We start from the raw sequence: 8,497 nt of genomic DNA on the forward strand, positions 1-8,497 counted from the left end.
ACCTCCTATCAGTGCTGTGACCCCCACCCCGGGCAGCTGGAAGTCAATGAAGTAGGGTGTGCAACTTCACATACATGATATATCACTGGATATTGGGGGAGATTTGAATGCTTCGTTCAGTCATTCCCCAATGGATGGCATCCTCTGCCACCACTGAAAGAGCTGCTATAAATATTCTTGTATGCATGAATCCATTTCCTTTTTTTTTTTTTCTCTCCTTGGAGTAGAGACCTAGCAGTGGTATCACTGAGGGAAAGGGTATATATGCACAGTGGTAACTTTCTGCACGTAGTTCCAACTTGCTTTTCAGAATGGCCATACCAGTTTACAACTCCACCAACAATGCACAAGTAAACCTGTTTTCCCACAGCCTCTCCAGTGTTGGTCATTTTCCCCTTTTGTCATCTTTTTCAGTCTGATAGGTGTCAGGTGAAACTTCAAAGTTGCTCTAATTTGCATTTCTCCAGTTGCTGTCAATTTAAAGCTTTGTAAAAAATATTATTAACAGCTTGGATTTCTTCCTTTGAAAACAGCCTATTTATACCCTTTGACTATCAACTCTGGGGAAATGGCTCTGGGGCCTCTGGCCATTTGGGTTGTACAGTGACTGACAATGGCTATTTTATGTCTGTCCTCATTGATATGGTTTTCTCTCTTTTACTCCCCATGAAAAAGTCAACTTTAATAGCTTACTTTGGACTTATATCTTTCTCCAAAGAGTTCAGATGCTTTACAGGCAATTCCAATTGATCCCTACAACATCCCAGTGACGTAAGTAAGGAATATACAAGACAGGGAGAATGAACAAAGCACAGAGATTAAGTTCCAGCTTGCCCAAAGTCACCTAGTTAATTTACTGTGGAGCAGCTTTTCTCGTGGTAGCCAAAACTTGGAAACGAAATGACTGACCTCCTATTGGGGAACAGCTAAAGAAACTGTGATATATGGTTGCAATAGAATGTTATTGTGCCCTGAAAAAGAATGGAATGGGTGTGAATGAGAGGAACCATTGTTCCATCCACTCCCTTAGAAAGGGTTCAGAGTTTCTATTTGGATCTTGGCCATGAGGTGTCAGCAGTGAGACAGCACCAGGGAGGGGATGAGCCCAGCCTTCTCTAGAAGGCACAGAAAACAAGGGGACTATGAGATCAGCTATGGAGGCTCATGGTTAGAAGGAGCAAGAGTAAGAGAAGTCTCCACCCTGTCTCAGATCTTGCCAAATCATCCTTCAAAGCATATTCCACCACCTCCAAAAAGCCTTCCCTGACCACTCTGGCTAGAAATGATGCAGTAGGGGGCAGCTAGGTGGCACGGTGGATAGAGCACCAGCCCTGGAGTTAGCAGTACCTGAGTTCAAATCTGGCCTCAGACCCGTAACACTTACTAGCTGTGTGACTTTGGGCAAGTCACTCAACCCCAATTGCCTCACTTTAAAAAAAAAAAGAAAAGAAATGATGCAGTAGGATTTACCACTTGGGTCATTCATGGAACACTGAGGCACAGCCTAAATCTAAGTTAGGTTTCCATGTGGACCGGACTGGAGGTGGGGACTTTCTCTGGCTTCAATCTCCAATGCTTAGCACAATGCTTGCTCATAGTAAATGCTTGATAAATGTTCTATCCAACTATCCATCTGCCTGTCTTTCTATCTTTCTTTCAATCTATTTCTATCTTTGTATCTATCCATCTATTTATCTGTATTTATCTGCCTATTTTTGTATCCATCTATCTATATTTCTATCTTTTGATCAATCTGTCTACCCATCTATATATTTCTATGTATCTATCTTATCAATCTATTGATCTGTCTTTTTATTAATCTCTTTCCGTTGGCCTATCCATCAATCTACTTCTTTCTATTGATCGATCATTTTCTTTATCTATATAGCGTTGCATCTATTGCTCTATCTATTGAGTTATCCTTCTGCCAATCTATACCCAGCCATCTATCCATCCATCCATCCATCCATCTCCTGCACTGCTCACTTAGAAAATATTTGTTGTTCGGAGGCCTTTCACACAAGAATGTGGGGGTGGGCTGGAAAGTGCTACAGGCTTGGGGGATATGCTTCTATCTAGCTGCTGGTAGTTGGGGAAGGAGCTGGATAATCAGCTGCCCCAGGCTAAACTAGCAAGGGTTCCCTGAAGCCTGATTGTTGTAGAGGGAAACCAGCCAGGGCATAGCCTGGGGCTTTAAACAAGTGGGCCCAGAGGGGTCAAGAGGCTCTGACTAGTGGCCCCAATAGACAGTGGTACTTGTCAGTCCATTGTCCCTCGGGCTGGACAGGAAGTCAGAACTGGCCATTCCTCTGAGTGTGTGGGTGGAGGTCACTAGTTTTCCTGTCAACCTGTTTCCCAGAAGACTGAAGAAATGATAAGGAAGTAGGAGGAAAAGGAGCAGAGTGTGCATTTATATAGCACCTAGTGTGTACCAGGTACTGCACTAGGTGCTTTTTTTTTAATTGAATAGAATTTTATTTTTCAAAATATATGTAAAAACAGATTTTAATATCAATTTTTTTAAAACTTTGTGTTCCAACTTCTCTTCCTCCTCCATTCCCACCCCCAATCCACTAGAATTCAAGCATTTCAAAATAAATTATACATGAGTAGTCATGGAAAACATCCCCACATTAGCTAGGTTGTGAGAGAAAATAGTCAAAAAAACCCAAAACTTCCGATTGAGGAATTGTCAAAGAGGAGGAAAAAAAATAGAAAAAAAAAATGTGTTTCCATCTGTTTTCAGATACTATCAGTTCTTTCTCTGTAGATGGGTTGCCATTTTCATAAGTCCTTCAGGGTTATATTGGACCATTGCCTTGCTGAAAATAACCACATGCTTCCCAGCAGATCATCTTACACTATTGCTGTTATTTTGTATACAGTACATTTCACTCTGCTTCAGTTCATGTAGGTCTTTCCATCATAACCTGTATATAGTACCTTAAACTTGACAGAGAATTTTCTTCATAATAGCCCAGCAAGGTAGGTACCATACATTTTGCCATTATAATCGATCATCATAACTATTTCCCTCCATCCTATTCCCTTCCCATGATATTTACTCTATTTTCTATCTTCTTTTAACCTATTCCTCCTCAAAAGTGTTTTACTTCTAACTGTCCCCTCCCCTGCTCTGCCCTCCCTTTTTTTTACCCTTCCTTCCTTATCCTCTTCCCCTCCTACTTTACTGTAGGGTAAAATAGATTACTCCTCCCAATTGGGTGTGAATGTTATTCCCTCCTTGAGCCCACTCTGATGGGATTAAGGTCTTTGAGCTAATTCTGTGTTCTAAATTTTCTTCCTCCCTCCCTCCCTCCTCAACTCTCCCTGTGACATCAAGCAATTCAATGTCATACTTGTGCAGTAATGCAGAACATCTTCACCTTCCTCGAAAGTGTTTTGCTTTTTACTGCTCTCTCCCCCAATCTGCCCTTCCCTCCTTCCCCTCTCCCCCTCTCCCTCCACCCCTTATCTCCTTTCCCCTCTCTCAGGGCAAAAATAGATTACTATACTTACTTGAGTATGTATGTTAGTCCTTCTTTAAGCCAATTCTGATGATATTAAGGTTCACTCACTCCTCAGTTCCTTCCCCCTCTTCCCCTCCCCTCCATAAGCTTTTTTCTTGTTTCCTTCATGTGAACTACCTCTCCCCAGACCATCTCTCCTCTTCCCCCTCCCCCAGTCTATTCCTCCTACACCTCAACCCTATTTTAAAGATGTCATCATGGGTTAGTTAGGTGGCACAATGGGCAATGCACCAGCCCTGGACCCAGAAAGCCCCAAACTCAAATCCGGCCCCAGACATAAGACACCCACCCTGTCTGCCCCACAAAGAACAAAACATAAATGCTTTACAGATATCATCCCTTTCTATTCAGTTCAGACCTGTGTCCTCTGTGAATTCCTAGCTAGTTCTTATGAGTTTGAAGTATTATCTTCCCATGTAGGAATATAAACAGTTTGATCTTCTAATATCCCTCATGAAGTCTTTTTCCTTTTTACCTTTTTATGCTTCTCCATGGTGTGAGATTGAAAATTGGATATTAGATCATAAATCTCCCCTCTTTAACCTTTCCCTTAATTTATCTCCCAGACTAGTAAATGGAAGAAGCTTCTGGTTTTCTAGTTAGAGCTTTTATTGTATGGTAGTCACAAGGTGATGTTGATTAGAAGGATAGGAAAGTAGAAATACAATACAAATCGTCTTAAGTCTAAGCTTAGTCTATATTCCGTATAAAACTCACCAAAAGCTGAAGGCCACCTTTGGGGAGAGAGAGAGACCGTGTCAAGCGCGTGCTGCTGCTAACCGCGAGCCGGGCCCAGTCGAACTCTTGTCAGCATCAGCCTGTGCAGCGCAGTCAGGAGACCAGCAGAGCAGAAAAAAAAGTCTCCACTTCCGTTCTCTCCTTGCCTTTTAAGCTCGCACCCCGGAAGTCGAGTGCATAGCAGGCAGTCTGACATGCGCAGCAGGCGGACTGGCGTGCGTAGCTCATGCCATTGGTCTCCTCCCCGAAAGGGTGGTCCTTAAAAAAACTGGCGTCTTTCAGTTATCCTAACTGACTGTTAAAAAAACTTTCATATTTTTTTTTACCACAATGGTCTTGTATTTGAAAGTCAAATTTTCTATTGAGTTCAGATCTTTTCATAGCAAATGCCTGAAAGTCCTCTTTCTCATTGAAATTTCAATTTTTCCTCTGAAAGATTATGATTAGTTTTTCTGGGCACGTGATTTGGGGCTGTAGTCCCAGTTCCTTTGCCCTCTGGAATATCATATTCCATGCCCTCCAGTCCTTTAATGTAGAATCTGCTAGATCTTGCTTTATCCTTATTGGAGCTCCACAGTATTTGAATTCCTTCTTTTCTAGCTGCTTGCAATATTTTCTCCTTGACCTGGGAGCTCTGGAATTTGGCTATAATATTCCTGGAGGTTTTCCTTTTGGGATCTCTTTCAGGAGGTGATCAGTGGATTCTTTCAATTTCTCTTTTAGCTTCTGCTTCTAGAATATCAGGGCAATTTTCCCTCACAATCTCTTGGAGGATGGTGTCTAAACTCTTGTTTTGGTCATGGTTTTCAGGTAGTCCAGTGATTTTCAAATTATCTCTCCTAGATTTCTAGGTCAGCTGTTTTTCCAAGGAGATATTTCACCTTGCCCTCTATTTTTTTCATTCAATTGGATTTGCTTTACTATGTCTTGGTTTCTCATAAGGTCACTAGCTTCCATTTGTTCAATCCTAATTCTTAGGCAATTGTTTTCATCAGACAGTTTTTTAATCCCCTTTTCCATTTGGCTTTTCAAACTGTTGACTTTTTTCTCATGACTCTCCTGCATCACTCTCATTTCTCTTTCCATTCTTTCCTCCCTTTCTCTACATCTTCTTTCTATCTCTCCTACTTTCTCTTCAAAGTCCCTTTTGAGAGCTTCCATGGCCTGAGACCAGTTCATATTTTTCTTGGAAGCTTTGGATGTTGGAGCTTTGACCCTGTTATTATCTTCTTCTGAGGTTGTATTGTGGTCTACCTTACCCCCAAAGAAGTTCTCGATGGTCTTCTGCTTTCTCTGTCTACTCATTCTGGTTTACTGTTTCTTGGCTTTTTACTCCTTAAAGTGTAGTGCTGCTTCCCGGACACACCGTTCGTGCTACAGCGTGGCCCAGGGGGTGATTGGGCTTCTTCTCAGCCTGCCTGGCTTGTGAGTAATCACAGCCGCTTTCTCTTTGACCCGGAAACAGAAGCCTGATTGAGCTCTGATTCTCTATGGTTGGAAGCTCGGCGTGCTTTTGCCCCTCCCCCACTAGGTCACTACCACTCGATTCAGCCCACTGGTTCAGACCCAGGGCGCTTTGCTCCAACTCCAGCAGGTACTGCCTCCACTTCACCCCGGTCTACCGCCGAACCCCCTCACCAGTCCGTGATCGGAGCCTCAGAAGCTGCCGGTGCTGAAGACTCTGACATGCGCTGGAAGCAGCGTCCCTGGCTGGGTCTGGACCGTGGGCTGAGCTGTTCAGCCTGATCAGCAGGTGATCAGAATTGCCCTCTTTTGTGGAGAAACAGTCTCACTCTGTTCTTATGTGCATTAGGCTGTTCTGGGTTTTGTTTTTTTACTGCATTATTTGGGCTTGAGTAGACGGGTTTATCTGGAGCTCGTGGGAGTCACAGCCTCTCCTCCGCCATCTTGGTTCTGCCCCCTCACTAGGTGCTTTTACAGATTTCTCATTGGATCCTCACGGGCATCCTGTGAGGTTGGTACTAAAATGATCCCTGTTTCACAGCTGAGGAAACAGGAACAGACGTTAAGTGAGTTGCCCACGGTCACAGGCTGGATTTGAACTCAGGTCTTTCTGACTTCAGGCCCAGTGCTCTACTCACTGTCCTACAAATGCCTCAAGAATACACCTGATTTCCCTCACCAGTTTGGGCAGCACGTTTCCTCCCCATGAAGCAAGAGAATTGGAATAAATGACCCCTAAGCTCCTTTTGGGCCTCTGCATCCTACAATTCTAGGAGTGGGTGGGCTCCAAGGCCCCTTCCCACCCTGACTTTTTTGTGGTTCTATGATATGTGTGGGCAAGAGGGTAGAGAATGCCAGGACGCGAGGGCTCTGGTCCAGGGGAGGCTCACCCCCCAGGTCAGAGCGGGGAGACATGAGCTGAGATTCTGTCTGTAAGTGAAAGGTCTAAAGAGGTGAATTCATCATCTCCCTGAGACATCCCAGCCTGGGGTCACATCCTGCCTCTGACCCGTCCTGACCGGGTGAAGTCACCCTCTCAGTGCTCTCTCTGGATTCTAAGAGGCAGAGTGGGGGCCAACCTGTGTTGGTGGAGAGAGCTTCCTCATCTGGGAGTTCCCTGTAGCAATGAAACTGCAAGTCTGGTTCCCCGCCCAAAACAAAAGCATGGAAGCTGCTGGGCATAGTGGGAAGAGCTGGGAGCCAGGGGTCTGGTCCCCATCCCCCATGAAACAGCTCCTCCTGGGTGCCCTTAATCGCAGCATCTTGTGACTCTCCCTGTCCCCTCACTTCCCCCACCCCGTTAGTCACAAGTTTGGTTTGGTTTGGTTGTTAATACTCCCTTTGCCTCTCTCTGTTATGATGCTCCCTCCTCTCTAGCCTCACTGCCCAGCTAGCTCAGGCCTTTATCGCCACTCCCCCACAGGGCTATCACAAGAGCCACCCCAGTCTCCTTAGCTCCGGTCAGCCATACCCCACCTCTAGCCTTTGCCTCTGATGTTCCAGCCAATAGAACTGGCCTCCTTCGGACCACCCTCCCCTTCTCAAAATCCTGCCAACTCAACCCAAGAGCCCCTCTGTCCACACAAGATCTCATGGGCCAAAAGTCAGTTATTTGTCCTCCTGATTCCCCTTCATGGGGAGTCTTCCTACACCCCCCCCCCCCATCTACTCTAGGGACACAGGCCCTGCCATTCCTTCCACATAATACTCCATTATCCAACATGGGACCTTCACACTGGCTTTCCCCCATGCCTGGAGCTTTCTCCCTGATCTCCACCTCCTGACTTCCCTCAAGTCTCAGCCAAAGGCCTCCCTGCTGCAAGAAACCTTTCCTAGTCCTACTTAACCTTGGGCCCTTTCCTCTGGGACTGCCCCCAGTCAATCCCATTGTCCATGCCTTGTTTGTGTGCAGTTGTTTGCACATTATCTCCCCCTTAGATTGTAAGCTCCCCGAGGGCAGGAACTGTCTTGCCTCATTTTGTATCCCCAGGATTTAGCACAGTACCTGGGACATAGTAGACACACACTTAACAAATGCTTGTTAGCTTGACCATTGAACTTGTTTGTCATATTCTCCCTCATCACCCACCCAGGCTGTGCCTGCAATGAGCTCCCCCCTCAGCCCTGCCTTTCCTTCAAGGCTTAGCAGTGTTATCTCCTCCAGGAAGCCTTCCCTCATTCCCCCTGTTTTAAGAGTTCTCTTCCTTGCCTCAGTTTTCCTGGTCTATGTATTTGTATTCCTTGTAGTGGGGTCTAATCTCTCAGTTTACTGATGAGAAAATGGGCCCAGAAAAGGGAAGTGAATTGGCCAAGGTCACCCCAAGTAGCAAGTGGCAGAACCCCTCCCCCCACCCAGTAGTTGTGTCAGGGCAGGGGCGGGGAGGGTGGATGGGTTGGTGTTATGGTGATGGAGGAAGCTGAATGGGGCTGGCTCATCTTAGAGGAGGGAAAGGCTGGTGGGAAATAGTCCTTTGTGAGATTACTCAGATAGGCCTGGTTCCTTCCTAGAAGTGGATCATCCAGTCCAAACTAAGTGACCAGGACATACCCTCTCCCCCAGAGCAAGCCGGGAACTGGGGGTGAGTGACAAGAGGGGTGCGGGGACCCCATGGAGACCTTCAGTGAGCCATGGAAGGGGAAGCTGAACAGGTTTGGGAAACACTCCCTGGGAGAAGCGCACTTCCCATCGCAGTTAGTTCCAGAGGCATAAGGGACCTCAGAAAACACCCAGGCCTCCTCTGACTCCAAGGCTGAGGGAACAGGCC

Source organism: Dromiciops gliroides, chromosome 4 (genome assembly GCF_019393635.1).
Source record: "Dromiciops gliroides isolate mDroGli1 chromosome 4, mDroGli1.pri, whole genome shotgun sequence".
NCBI classification, from domain to species: Eukaryota; Metazoa; Chordata; class Mammalia; order Microbiotheria; family Microbiotheriidae; genus Dromiciops; species Dromiciops gliroides.